We start from the raw sequence: 15,757 nt of genomic DNA on the forward strand, positions 1-15,757 counted from the left end.
CCTCCAGGTGGCCAATCACCAACTTGATTCAATTGTTTCTCCAGTTTGCTCTCATGTCACAATTATTCAGCAACCAAAACTATACTTTGAAGATATTTTCATGAATAAATGTACAATTTAATTTTTCTTAAAAGTTCTACATCTGACTACATCTTCCATCAAAAATAAGAGGAGAAGGAAGGAAGGCAGTGGGTTAGAGATAGCAGCATTAATCCCCATCTTCGTGATAATAAAACAATAAATACATCAAGGAAACTTCTGATGGGAGTGCTGGGAAATGAGGTACACATTCACAGGGATTCAAAAGGAAACGGGAGACAGAGATGCAGGAATCTGGAAACAGTGGCTTTTAGATTTGGAAAAGAAACAAACAAAGAAAAAACCTAACATGATGGGGAAAAGGGGTGTCATGTCCCAAAAGGGCTTCTAAATCAGAGAGAAGAAAATGCCTCTGCTGGCCCCGCAGTCACACAGACTGGCATTTGGCACACTGATTATGACAAGGGATCTATCATCCCAGTAGCAAGTAAACGCTATGGGGGTTAGGTTCCTGCTGCCACAGCTCACTGGTACAGGCACCTGGTGGGGAACCATCTTCAGCAATTATCTTACCATCAAACCTTTTGCCTCAAGGGGTCCTAAGTTGTTACATTTTTATATAACAATTCTCCAAAGACCTTCCCACTTCAGTGACTGAGAGAATAAGCACCAGATGATCCATCTTAGATAGGAATTTGGTTGTAACTTGGACCCATGTATTGGTGATATTTTGTTTGTGCTATAACAAATAAAGCTTGCCTGAAGATAAGAATGCAGATCTAGCCAGTAGTTAGCCATAGAGGCCAGACAATGGTGGCACACACCTTTAATCCCAGCACTTGAGAGACAGAGGCAAATGGATCTCAGTGAGTTCAAGGCTACCCTGAACTACATGAGATTTAGTCTGTCCAAAAGAGAAATAGACTTCCTTGCTCATGTTCTCCCTCCTTCTGCTCCTCATTTGGATCTTGGAAGCTCAGTCCAGTGCTCCAATCCATGCAAAATTCACTTGTGCAACCGCTTTGGAAAGCAGTGTGGAGGTTTCTCAGGAAATTTGGGATCAACCTACCCCGGGACCCAGCAATCCCACTCTTGGGAATTTACCCAAGAGATGCCCAATCATATTACAAAAGCATTTGTTCAACTATGTTTATAGCAGCATTATTTGTAATAGCCAGAACCTGGAAACAACCTAGATGCCATTCAGTGGAAGAATGGATGAAGAAACTGTGGAATATATACATATTAGAGTACTACTCGGCGATAAAAAACAATGACATCTTGAATTTTGCATGCAAATGGATGGAAATAGAAAACACCATCCTGAGTGAGGTAACCCAGGCCCAAAAAGAGGAACATGGGATGTACTCACTCATAATTGGTTTCTAGCCATAAATAAAGGACATCGAGCCTATAATTTGTAAAAAATCCTAGAGAAGCTATATAAGAAGGTGAATCCAAAGAAAAACATATAGTTATCCTCCTGGATACTGGAAGTAGACAAGATTGCCAGACAAAAAAAATGGGATCATGGGGGTGGGGTAGGATGGGGGGATGGGGGGATGGGGAGAGAAAAGTGTGAAGTGGGGGATGGGAAGAGCTTGGGGGAATAGGATGGTTGGGATATAGGAAGGGTGGATATGGGAACAAGGAATTATATACCTTAGTTAAGGGAGCCATTCTAGGGTTGGCAGAGACTTGACTCTAGAGGGGTTCCCAGGTGTCCAGGAAGACGCCCCCAGCTAGTTCCTTGGGCAGCTGAGGAGAGGGTGCCAGAAATGTACAGATCCTATTGCCATACTCATGAATATCTTGCATATCACCATAGAACCTTCACCTGGCATTGGATGGAGAAAATGACAGAGCCCCACATAGGAGCACCAGACTGAGCTCCCAAGGTACTGATGAGGAGCAAAAGGAGGGAGATCATGAGCAAAGAAGTCAGGACTGTGAGGAGTGCGTTTACCCATTGAGACAGTGGGACAGATCTAACGGGAGACCACCAAGTCCAGTTGGAATGGGACTGATGGAACAGAGGACCAAACCGGACTCTCTGAATGTGGCTGATGGTGGAGGAGGACTGAGAAACCAAGGACAACGGCGATGAGCATGAACTCTACAGCATGGACAAGCTCACTGTGAGCCTTGTCAGTTTGGTTGCTCACCTTCCTGGACTTAGGGGGAGTTGGGAGGACCTTGGACTTAACATAGTGAAGGGAACCCTGATGGCTCTTTGGCTTGGAGAGGGGTGGAGTGGGGGTATGGGTGGAAGCAAGGGGAGGGATGGGGGAGGAGGAGGGGAGGAGATGGAAATTTTTAATAAAAAAAATAAGCTGAGTAGTACTCTAATGCATATATATTCCACACCATGAGGGGTGCACTCACCCACTGAGACGGTGGGGCTGATCTAATGGGAACTCACCAAGGCCAACTGAACTGGGACTGATGGATCATGTGATCAAATCAGACTCTCTGAAAGTGGCGGATAATGAGGGTTGACTGAGAAGCCAAGGACAATGGCACTGGGTTTTGATTCTACTCCATGTACTGGCTTTGTGGGAGCCTAGTATGTTTGGATGCTCACCTTCCTAGACCTGGATGGAGAGGGGAGGACCTTGGACTTCCCACAGGGCAGGGAACCCTGACTGCTCTTTGGAGTAGAAAAGGAGGGGGAGGGGAAAGGGGGACGGAAATGGGAGGAGGGGAGGAGGTGGAAATTTTTAATAATAATGATAATTTTAAAAAGAGAGAAATAGAGCCAACAAGTGTTGGTGGTTCACACCTTTAATACTAGTACTTGGAAGAAGAGACAGGACATGATATGGCTGGGCAGAGAAGGGGGTAAAAAATGAGAGGAGACAAGAGCTCAGCATCCAGTCTGAGGATTCTTAGAGACAGGATGGCCCATTAGGTCTAAGAATATAGTAGAGGTAGAACTAGTAGCTGGCTGCTCGGCATTAATCCCTATATCTGACTCCAGGTTTGTTTTTTGCTTTTTTGTTTTGTTTTGTTTGTTTTTTGTTTGCTTTTTTTTTGGGGGGGGGGTTAGTTTGTTTGGTCATTTTATTTTGAGACAGGGTCTCTCTATGTAGCTTTGGAGCCCATCCTGGAACTCACTCTGTAGACTAGGCTGGCCTCAAACTCATAGAAATCCACCTGCCTCTGCCTCCCAGGTGCTGGAATTAAAGACATGCCACCAGCACCTGGCTTAACTCCAGATTTTCATTATTAAGACCAATTAGAATGTGCATTCCACCCATGGACTCAGATCTAGCTGGTGGGAAGCAGACACCGCACTGAAAAGGAAAAAGCAAAAATGGGTTCTAGTAGAGAAGAGACTCTCAGAAGAAGAACAAGCCCTGCTATGTGTGGATTTGAAGTGGAGACAGGGACACAGACCAGAATGAGAGCACACAGGTGTGGTCGGTGCCTGCCTGAAGCTTGTGCTTTACACTGTACACATTGCTCTCACGGAATCAGGGTACCTTTGTGCACGAGCATTTGGTCAGCCTTTTCCATGGTCATGCCTGCTGGCAGGGTGCCTCCAGTATAAAAACACATCTAACTAGATGGTGGCAGGGTATAGGTGCTGGAGCAGCTCCATTGAAGGGTTCACTCTACTCACCCACTCACTGGGTCTGAGCAGAGATACCCTGGAGGAAATTCTTCCCAGAGGAAGTCAAAACAACTTGCAAACATCAACAAAAGCCAAAGCAGAGCCCCGTCAATGACTGAGGTTTTGTGGCTCCACCAGTTTGGATCTCAGGGAGAAAAGGCCTTGCATTCTCATATGCAGCAAAGGAACTGCAAAAGGAGAAGCCTAGGAGAAAATCAAACCATCTCAGCCTTCCATAGTCCCAGAAAGGAAGCCAGATAAATTGATCTGCATTGTTATTGATCATGATACTTGCTTTATTACCCCTCTGCTATCTTGCTTTCCTTTTTCCTCTTTCCTGGCATAAACATTTTTTTATTACTTGATGGTTACTATTTTCAAATGGATTAATTTTTTTAAAATTAATGTATCCTATGCACAGTTTAGCCCTTTATTTTCTGTCCCATTTGGTAGCGTGGTTGTTACTTCTGTATGTGCATTATGTGAATAGCTGGTGTGCTTTAAAGTCATTGTTACTGGTATTTTCTTTCTCTCTTGAAAGTACTTCTAGATGCAGAGGGCTAAGAAGAAGGGTGTTTGCAGTAAAAGTACATCTTGAAGAATAGAAGAGAGATCAGCCCCAACCAAGGCATAAATCTCAATAGAAATCCAAGAAATATGAATGAGCAAGAAAATGTGACTATCTCAAACGTTTTTTTTTATTTTTTAAAATTTTATTTATTTTTTTATTAAAAATTTCTGCCTCCTCCCACCTCCCATTTACCTACCCCTCCTTGTAGCTCATAAATAATGGCTTTGAATGTATTAAATATAAATGCATTGAACTTAATTAGTTGAATAAAAATGCACTGAAGTCTTTGAAACATCATACAAAATATTAAACAATATAATTTTTTAAGTGGCCAAAGACCTCAAAGAAGAGAAAATTGAGCAGATGAGGAGAGGGAAGAAGTCAGTTGAGAATGAAACAAGTGATTTACCAGAATACAAATTCTAGTGGGAGGTGCTTTAAATAAAAGTTTGGAAATGGAGTACTTTATAAATCCAACTTTTATATCTAAGTAGAATCACCAACACACTAGAATAAGTGGAGGAGGTAATAACAGTGAATTAAGACAAAGATAGTTGATGGTTTGCATAAGAATAACCCCCATAGACTCATATATTTAAGTGCTTGGTCATTCATAAGTGGCTCTACTTGACAGGGATTAAGAGGTATGACCTTGTTGGAGTAGATGTGGCCTTATTGGAGGAAATGTCTCACTGTGGGGTGGACTTTGAGGTTTCAGGACCCAAGCCAGACCCAGGGGCTCTTTCTGCCTGTTGTTTCTGGGATCCAGGTGTTGAGCTCCAAGCTACTCTCCAGCTCCTTGTCTGCCCGTGTACCACCATGCACCCTGCCATAAAGATAGTAGGCTAAACCTCTGAAACTATAAGCAAGCCCTAGGCAAATGCTTTGTTTTATAAGAGATGCTACAATGGTCATGGTCTGTTCACAGAAATGGAACAGTGACTAAGACAAATGGGTACTTATTATAGTAAGATATCAATAAAAAAAATTAAATCCACTATAACCATAGCTTTCATGACTCCTGGCTAGTATTTAACAGACTAATCTAAGGCCTAAGAAGTGGAGACATATAATAAAGTCATATAAAACATATTCAATGACATTTTAGCACAAGTTCCTAAAATCCATAGAAAGAATGTATATCAAAGAAAAGGAACCTGAAATACACACAGCCAGAAAACAATTTCTCCATGTCATGTTCTAGTAAAAAGGCTAAGAGATCAGAAGTAAGAACAAAGGAAAAATAATCAAAGTTGCATGACAGAATCATTACGTTATTTACAAGAGAACTCAGAATTGCATGGTACCACCCAGCAGAAACTGAAAGGTGAGAAAGCATAGAAGAAAATATCTGAAGCACTGAAATTAAACAGGTAAAATCCTTCACAACCACTAAGACACCATTGGTGGAGAGATGAAGAGTCTCTCTCTCTCTCTCTCTCTCTCTCTCTCTCTCTCTCTCTCTCTCTCTCTCTCCCTCTCTCTCTCTCTCACACACACACACACACACACACACATACAAACACACACACACACCAGCCAAAATAATCTAAATACATGTAAATGAGTGTCCCCTGTTTTCTCTCATAGGTGGGGTTTAGAAATCAGGAAGGGGTAGATGGGAATGAACATAGGAGGCTAGCGGTAATGTATAAAAGAAAAGGGGAATAAGAAGAATTGAGCAAAGTGTGGAAAAAAAGTGTATATATATATATATACACATATATAAGTAGACAGTAGATAGGTAGGTAGGTAGGTAGGTAGGTAGGTAGGTAGGTAGAAGACAGACAGACAGACAGACAGACAGACAGACAGACAGATAGGTTATTATTGATAGGTAGGTAAATGATGACAGATAGAAAGATAGATAAAACATAGAGATATCTGACAATTTCATAATTACTCCCACTCTTATATAACTAATGTATGCAAAGAAAAAGTAGTAAAATCGAATTTTGCTGTTGTTTCCAATATACTCCATAAATATTTTGAATGCTGAAAGGGTTAAAATAATATTACTTACCCATTGATCTCCATTAAGTTTCAGTGACCTCAAACAGGTTATTGAGCAGCTATTCCAAAGCTCAAAGCGCTGAGAAGAAATAAAATTCTCTCATCATACTTGATAGCTGAAAAAGAAAACCACAGGCTTCACACTCAAATTGTCTCCAGTATGATTTAGGGGGGTTCCCTGAAACTTATGAGGGAATTATCTGTAAAATAACAATTATTAATGTCCCCTTGTGTCTTTTTTCAAGAAGAAAAAAGGGATGGTTTTATTTATTTTTCCCATTTCTCTGTGCTTTGAATTTCTTCAAGGCCAGGATTGCATTACAGTTACTGCATCCTCCATTGGGATGCAGTCTGACACATAGCACAACACTCCACAGATGGACGGAATAAACAGATGGATGATGGGATGATTAATGCTCAAGAGAGGAAGAATTAATTCTTATGGCTGGTACATTTAAAGGAAGATTCCCCAGAGAAGATGAGAGTTGAGCATGACACCAAAGGACATATGAGTTTAAAGAGGAAGTGGTTCCCGTAAAGAATTTCTGCAGCCTCCATGTACCTTCCAAGGGGTCACAAGAACATACTTCTGTATGCCAACCCCTATATAGCCAATATGTATTGATAAGTATTTTCCCGAAAATTTTCCTGAATGTCCCACATCTTCTTCACAGGGCTTCTGATTATCAAGTCTAGCAAGCAGAAGTACTTTAAATTTCAGATCATCAGTCTGTAATGTAAGAATTAAAAATAGTTGGAATTTAATTATGTAAAACGTATCTACTTCTCCTCTCTCTTTGCCATCTCTCCTACTTCAAGTCAATTTGAACACTGGGTGGGGGGGGAGAACAAATAATCACCAGGAGAGACTGTTTCATGGGTTTTTGTGCCCTCTGGTGGTTATTCTTGGAAGATGCATAAATGCCGTATGCGGTCAAATCTAACAGTATAGAAAGTACTGTGCTCCATGCTCAGAGGTTTTGTTCTCCCATCTGAAATAACAGGCACATAATATAAGGAGTAATTGTGTGGAACTCAGAACAGGTCAACTACACCCACACCTTTATAGTCCTTCATCTTTTAGAGGCAACATGGCCTCATGCTAGTTATTAAAAGGGAGTATTGTCCCATACAAATGGGATCGTTTCCATTACAGCATTCAACATAAGTTAAACTGCTACATTATTGTGACATTTTCCATGACAATTCAAATATGATGCCTTTAAGCCCATTAAGCAATGAGAGAGTCAACATTCACAGAAATGTGGTAGCTTTTTGTATGGCATTTGTAAGGAATGCTAAAATTAAGAAAGTAAACAACTCTATTTTCTCTGAAAATTGTTTCTATTTACAGTAAGCTTTAGGTCAATTTACAAGATTTTGTTTTCTCCTCTTGTACATGTTGGAAAAGTACTCCAACACTAAGCTGGACACCATACCTTAAGTTTATTTTATCCATTTATTCATTGGGCACTTCTTACATGTATACATTTAGATTACTCTCTTTACAACCTTACTCTCTTTACTCCTTTACTCTCTACAAACCCACCAACCCTCTCCAACCTTTCTTTCTTCTCCCCATTTTCCCATTTCTACCCCTCCTTTCTTCCTTGTCCTCTTCCTCCTCCTTTTCTTTCTGTTCTCTTTAAAAGTCACTGAGTCCAATTAGGCCTGCCCATGTGCACCTTGGCCTAGGGCCTTCCACTGGAACATGGGTCACTTAGAAGTGGCCATACCAGCCTTTCTTTGCCAACAGCTATATGCTACCAGCAAGTGTGTGGGTGTTGGCAACTTTTTCCTACCTCATCCCTGCTGGACTAGGGACTGGATTGATCTGGTCCAGGTCAGGCTCAGACACTGAGTCTCTGCTTTCCTGAGTGCAGTGGTCCTGCTGTGGTCAGAAGACAGTATCTATAGCAACCCTCCCTTGCCTACCTCTGGCTCTGTAGCAAAAGGCAAATGAGGAATGGAGTACCAGTCAGGACCAGGAGGGGCTTGACAGCATCTCCCATAAGCACCGGTAGGCAGAGGTTATAAACAGAAAGAGTAAGTGAGAAGCAGAAAATTTACCCTTGCCTGGCATCTGCCTCATGAAAGCATAGTGGGAGTATCTCTGAGGACTGGCAGGTTGCGATTAGTTGAAACTAGTCTGCTCTGATTGGCTGAGAGCTGGAAATTTGTTAAGGTGCATTCTGCGTGATAGGTTTTCATTTGTGTGCTAAGTTGCAATTTGGGGCATGGATTCAAGACTGCAGAAGCTGACTTGAAGCCAACATCCACCTAACACTGTGTTGTTTCTCCTGCTTCAAGGTAATAAACCAGACCTTCATCAGGTCAAAATGTAAAAAAAAAAAAAAAAAAACGGTTTTATTTTTCATTGATGGATTGCTATTTTAAAAATAACTATATGAACAATGTCATCAAAGGACATGATAACATGGATGGGGGAAATTTAACAGTGTCACACCCCTAGACACAAAAAAACTACAAGAAACTAATAACTTCTGGGAAAAGGAATATTAATCTACCCCCAGTATGAGCACCCTTATTGGTAATAATGTGGTCAGCTTTGAAGTTGTATATTCACAAGCAGCAAAACTAGACTCAGCAGGTTGTATGTGTGAATGTGTGTGTCCGTGTGTGTCTCTGTGTATATCTGTATGTGTGTACATACAGATACATGTGTACATTTGTATGTGTGTAACAATAATGATAAAAGACAAAGAGGCTGCCAGGTAGAGAAGAGGGGCAAGTGGGGGAGGAGTGAGGGAAGATGGGAGGGGCTGAAGTGAGAAGAGGGAAGGGGGAAATGGTACAATTCTATTCCAGTCAAATACTATTTTTTAGAAAGGATGAAAGTCAAAAATATATAGAGGTTGTATGAGTCCTTTGAGAATCCCATACAATATATTTCTTATCATAATCAGCTCTTTCCCTACTCTCTCCCAGATCCATCATCTCTTTCTTATCTACCACCTAATTTGTGCCCTCCGTTATTTAAACCCACCCAATAGAGTTTCAACTTCCTGTATACTCTTGGAAGTAGGGCCTTCACTGCAGCTTTGTCTACCTAGGAGAGACCACGCCCTTAAATAAAACTAATTTCCCCTTTCCTAGAAATAATCAATTGCCATCAGCTCACTCTCTCTCGAGGATTTTATGCTCACCTGCCAGAATTTTGTTTGCCTGAGCTTGCACAGATTGTGTGTGTACTATCTCCAATGTTGTGAATTCCTACGCACAACTCCACCTGTCCTCTTGTATCTTGCAGTCTTTCTACCCCCTCTTCCACAGGGTATGCTGAACTGTGGCAGTAAAGCCTGTGTTGTAGATCTCCCTTAAGGGGCTGACTGTTCTGTTGTTGCTTATTGCTTACACCTTTACCAGGTCTGGGAGTCAGTATTCATCACCTTCTGCAGGAAAATAAAATGTAGCTTCTCCTGTGAGTACTGACAGATATTGGACCTTCAAATGAACTTTAAAAGCAAGCCAAGAGTCAGGGGATGAGGGTATAGTTCTGGGATGCAGGGCAGCTCTGAGTGCCATTCCGGTCCTGGGGGAAAGGGGAAAAAAAGAAAAGGAAGGTAGAAAAACTCATTCAAAGCAACTAACCATAAAGAAGATAAAAAGACTAGTAGGCAAATAAAATCTCCTTTCTTAGTGACACTGTTATAAGCAGATGGAATAAACGGGCATTATATAGGAGTAAAACTAATAAAGAAAATGATAAAAATGGGATTTTTGGTACCTTTAAGGGACATAATGGCTGCGCACACTTTAAGATCTTCTGCAATAAGTCATCTGTAAACAACACAGGCAAAAACCTTTCAAGCTGCCCAGAGCACAAAACACAAAGCATAGTCGATGCTTGCCACCTTACAAGCACCAAATATCTACACATTCATTATACCTAAGACATGCTGTGCATTCTTGCATTAAAAAGAGAAGTTTGGCTAATGGTGTAAGTAGTTTTAATGAGTTTTCAGATCATACAAATGCTGTCATGGGCAGAATAAGAATACATTAATTGTTAAATTAAAAAGTAGTGTTTCTAGTTCTTGTTTGAAACGTTTGTATGATGTTTCTAAGCCACGTTTTGATTCTGGTTCTTTTCCTCTTTTTTGTAAAATGTGCAGTCTTTACCTTGTGGAAATTGACAATAAATAAAACTATGAAAACTTTTCATTTCTGCAAAGACTATATGCAATTCTGCCTATGGCTTAATTTCTGATCCAGCTAGAGTTATTTATTTCCTCATGTCATAGTGACCTCTATTTTAAGGAAAAGATCAGAAAACATTTCTCCTTTTCTGTCTCCAACTTAATAAGCAATGAGTCATCCATTTATAACATAGAAGTTTAATGAGGATTCAGAAAACTAGAAATGACATCTTTAAAAAGAATTTCCCCTCTGTAATCATTTTTATTAATTTGTATTAAAGATTTTATATATGCATAAACTGTGTTTTAATAAAATCCACTTCCACAGCCCTTTTTTCTCCCAAATTCATATACTCTTATTTCTCAAACCTTCTGTGTCCTCTTAGGGCTCTCTGTATCTACATGGCTGGAAGACCATCTACTGGAGGATGGGTAGTCTCTCAAGGATGTGTCTATGAAGAAAAATAACTCTCACTCCTGGAGGACCTGTCAATAACTGAAGGCTCTTCAGAAAGCTGAGGCTTCCTGAGCCATCTCCCGTCTATGCCTGGATTAATTCCCACTTGAGCTTGCAACGGTCTTGTGTATGCAGTTCCAGTTTACGCCATGTCTAACAAATGCCATTTCACTGCAGACGTCTGCTAACACTGGATATTATGATCTTTCTACTTCCTCTTCCCGGAGGACCATTGGGCCTTGGAGGGAGGAGTGTGATATGATGTTTTATAGACAATTATATCCAGGAATGCATAACTTCTAAGTTGTACACGTCATACCAATAGCTGGCTAAGCAGGACTACTTCCCACGCTTTTTAGATTGTGGTTTATCTTTTGTTTAACAAAATGTAAAATATGTATTCTTGAATCAAAACAGGGCATTCTGTTAAAAGAACAGCCAAAACCTTAGTTTATTTTTTTATTTGTATTCTTTCTTAAAAACTGACAGTATTACATAAACAGTGATCCTCATAAGATTATTATAAAACCTGGATTTGTATGCCGAAGTCAAGAAGGATGGATATCGGGCCCTTGTATAATCTTTTCACACAGGTTATTCAAAAGTTGATGTTCCCAGGGGTAAATAAGTGCTATTAGAGTTAGGAATGGGAGTCAATTGTGACAGCTGGGAAGACTGTTGTTGCCACTTCCCCCTAATGTTTCTGCTTTGGCTCAACTGTGACATCGTGAATCTTAATGCTTTACTTCTTTAATGTCTGCTGAAGGAAACAACCCACTGTTCATTTACCTTGTAAATAAATCCTGAAAAGCTAGGAGGTCCAGGGGAAGTCCTTGGTGACTACAGGCCTTGGGATCCTCATGTCCATCTTATAACTTTGCTGGACAAACTAGACAAGAGCCCTTTATTGACTGAGCTATACCCTCAGCTCTGATGACCAAATATAGTATCTTTGTTGGTATGCCATTCCAATCCTTTCCTAACTGAATCAAAACCAGTTTTAGGGCAAGAATTGCTTTGTTTAATTGAATTCTGCAATCATTTGGATTAATTTATACCAAGTCTTTTTAGACTCCATTTCAACACATGTCCAGGTTTTGCTGTCATGCATAGTTATTTAATAGAATTATGCTTTCAAACAAACCTTTCAGTAAGGCTTCATATAAAAGCTTCTCTTCATTTCAAAATTTCTTTTACTGATTAAGCTTGACATAGAATTTGTCTATGAGTATATTTAAAAAACAGTATTATGATGTTCTGTCACATTAGCTAAACAATTGCAGTAAGTTCCTTCCTAAAACTTAAACTTCCTCAGTCATGGTGATATACAAACATACACACACACACACACACACACACACACACACACACACGCGTGTGTGTGTGTGTGTGTGTGTGTAACAATAATGATAAAAGACAAAGAGGCTGCCAGGTAGAGAAGAGGGGCAGGTGAGAGAGGAGTGAGGGAAGATGGGAGGGGCTGAAGTGAGAAGAGGGAAGGAGGAAATGGTGTAATTCTATTCCAGTCAAATAATATTTTTTTAGAAAGGATGAAAGTCAAAAATACATAGAGGTTGTATGAGTCCTTTGAGAATTCCATACAATGTGTTTCTTATCATAATCAGCTCTTTCCCTACTCTCCTCCCAGATCCATCATCTCTTTCATATATATATATATATATATATATATATATATATCTAGATATGCATCAATATGTATGTGTATATATACACATATGCACATATACATACATGTATATGTGTATTTATATATATGACTATGTACATGTATCTCCATATATATATATATATATATATGCATATATACTTATACACATCCACACTCTCTCACACACACATCTTTATCCATTCTTCTGTTGTGGTGTGGGACAATTGTCTGTAACCTGTCAATCATGTTTTAAATAAAACGCTGATTGGCCAGGCAGAAAGTATAGGTGGGAAAGCCAGACAGGACGTGGAAATGATATAATGAGAACAGCAGAACTCTGGGAAGGAGGAAGTTGATTCCTCCCACTCCTGCCCAGACCACCGAAGCAGCAGGATGTGATCTGCAACCACTGAAAAAAGGTACTGAGCCACATGGCTAACATAGATCAGAAAAATGGGTTAATCAAGATGTGAGAGTTAGACAGTGAGTGGCTAGAGCTAATGGGCCAATCAGCTTTATAAATTATAGAGATCTCTGTGTTATTTCTTTGGGGCTTGCCAGCTGTGGGGTACTGGGTGGGACAGAAACCACCAACAAGCAGGCCTAGCTGCCACATTTTACACTGTTGGACTGTTAAGTTGGTTTTATAAGTAATCTATTGTGAACAGTGCTTTGATAACTGTGCCATGCAGCAGATCTATTAGTTCTTTTAGAAACAGCCATGCAACTTTTAAGAGAAAAAGTCCTCCTGGTATCTTCAAAGGAGCCAACAGTTCTGCTGCCAACTGTCTGTGGACAGAGCACTTCTAGTGGCTCAGAACCAATTGGAGATCAATGTGATGAATAAGAACTCATGCTTCAGGTGAAACTGCACCCAGATAACACCTTCACTCAGTTGGCTTTGTTTATAGAACAACAACCTATTTCTCATGTCATCTGGCATTTGGTCTTTTCCACTTTATACTGGCCAGAGCCTTCTGTATAAAGCATAATAATCTCATTTGAATCCCCAGCACCTTAGCAAAAAGGAAAAGCTACCTGCAGCCAAGCATGTGTGAAACCCAAGGGTTATGAATGAGGGAGGCAGTATTGCCTTGAGATTTGTGGCCACCTAGGCTAGCTAATTGACTGACTTTACATTCAGTGAGAGACCTGTCTCATAAAAGTACTTGCAGGAGGTCTTAGACACTACCAAGGTAGTGCACCGTCTATAAAATTTATGTTTAACAATAAGACACTCTACATCTTTTTATACTCCAGTTGAAAGAACCATGGGACAACTCTGTTAAAATTAGATATATACTCTGTTAGAATAATCAAGATATAGAGCCAGGGATGAAAAGAGGTATTGGATAAAGATAAAGTGATCAGCTAATTAGGAATATATGAATCTCATTTGTACAGGTGACTGACACCAGTATCCTCAATTACAAACAAAACAGAAAGCAGAAGAAACTAAAGGGGTAGAGACAAATCTACAGTAGAAGCTGGAGAGTGAATTGTTCCCATTAGTGAGTGATGGAATGAAAAGTCAGAAATTCACTAGCATTGCTGTCCCCAACATCACACCACCAGTTTGACCTAACTGATGCTGACAGGGCAGGACAACAAGGAAGAAAAGCACACCTTTGAACTTCCTTGTAGATTCACTAAGGAACACACTATTCTGGGTTATAAAGCAAGCTACAGTAATCATGATACATAACCAAAGTGAAATTATTATTTATTTATTTATTTATTTATTTACTTATATTTATTTATTTATTTTTGTTTTTTGAGACAGGGTTTCTCTGTGGCTTTGGAGCCTGTCCTGGTGTTGGGGCAGCTGGCCCAATCCCTGCGTTCAGGGGCGTGGCTGCTCCAGCGGGGTAGCATTCCCCTTAAATAGGATCGGGGCGCCAGAAGGCGCCCCGTTCTTTGCTCTCCCCCGCGCTCACCTTCTGCTCCACTGGACCCTTGGTTCTGTAAGTTCCCTTATCTCCCCTTGTATTAAAATTGAGTAATTATAAAAGGACTATCGTGGTTATTTCGTAACCCCTCCGACCGCTGGCAGCCGGCACATCTGGCGCTCCAACGCGGGGGCTAAATCCACTTAAAAACCTTACGTGGGACAGAACGCAGACCGCTTCGCACCGCGGGACCAGACAAAACCGCGGCTCGCTTCTGCGCTCCGCGTGCGTCCCAGTAGCCAGGTACTCGGCTCCGTGGCGCGCAGCGGGACCAGAAACCGCGGCTCGCTCCTGCGCTCAGTGTGCTTCCCAGTAGCCAGGTACTCGGCTCCATGCCCCGCGCAGCTCGCGCGCCCCGCCGCACTCCCCCTCCCCCCACCTCAGGGCGCCAAGTCGCCCGCCAAATCGTTTGTGAAGTTCTTGCAGGGAACCGAAGCCGATATTGAGCTGGCAGGTCGCTACCCGCTCGCCTGCCACTTCACCGCTGCTTCCCCAGCTACTGTGCTCTGCGCGGGACGCCATCTTTGGTTTCCCAAAACACGTGAAACTCGGGGCCCTGCGCCATCTAGTGGCAGACAACGTTAATTACAGGTAATTTTTCATTTGATTAAAAATCAAGCTTTTCCATTAACAATGTCTGACAATATCACTATTAACGGATTCTATAATTTGTTCAATTACACGATGACTGAATTTTTGAGTGATACAGATGTGGTTCCCTTTGGCTGGATATTTACAGGGCTTGGTATCTTCTTTATTTTTGTTTGTTTCATTACAACGTGGTTGGAAAATAAAAAGGAGATAGAGTCCTTACAGACAGGAGCTAAAAAACTAAACAAGGACATAACTGGTTTGGAAAACACTAATAAACAACTTGAAAAGATGGTTGCAGCTCTCGAGGAAAAGAATAATAGACTTTCCTCTGAGATGGCTTTGTTACTTGAGAAATTTGGAACTTTCCAGGAGAAGTTTGAATTTCATGAGGAAAGGAATAACAGATCTCTCTCTGAGATGGCTTTATCACTTGAGAGGAAAATGCAAGGTATGGAGTCAGGAACAACGGATCTGAATCATAAGTTACAATCCCTGTCGGTAGGAACTGAAACATTATCTGAGGAGATTCGAACCGTTAAATGTATTAACAAGACTTTATCAAAGAGCTGTGAAAGATTGCTGGACAGAATTTCAATACAAGATGGCACCATTCATGCCATGAAAATTCTGTCCAAGGATGAGAATATCGGTGTTGGACAAACTTCATACCCTTGAATCCTCTATGAAAG

The sequence above is a fragment of the Arvicola amphibius genome, unplaced genomic scaffold (genome assembly GCF_903992535.2).
Source record: "Arvicola amphibius unplaced genomic scaffold, mArvAmp1.2, whole genome shotgun sequence".
In the NCBI taxonomy this organism is placed as follows: domain Eukaryota; kingdom Metazoa; phylum Chordata; class Mammalia; order Rodentia; family Cricetidae; genus Arvicola; species Arvicola amphibius.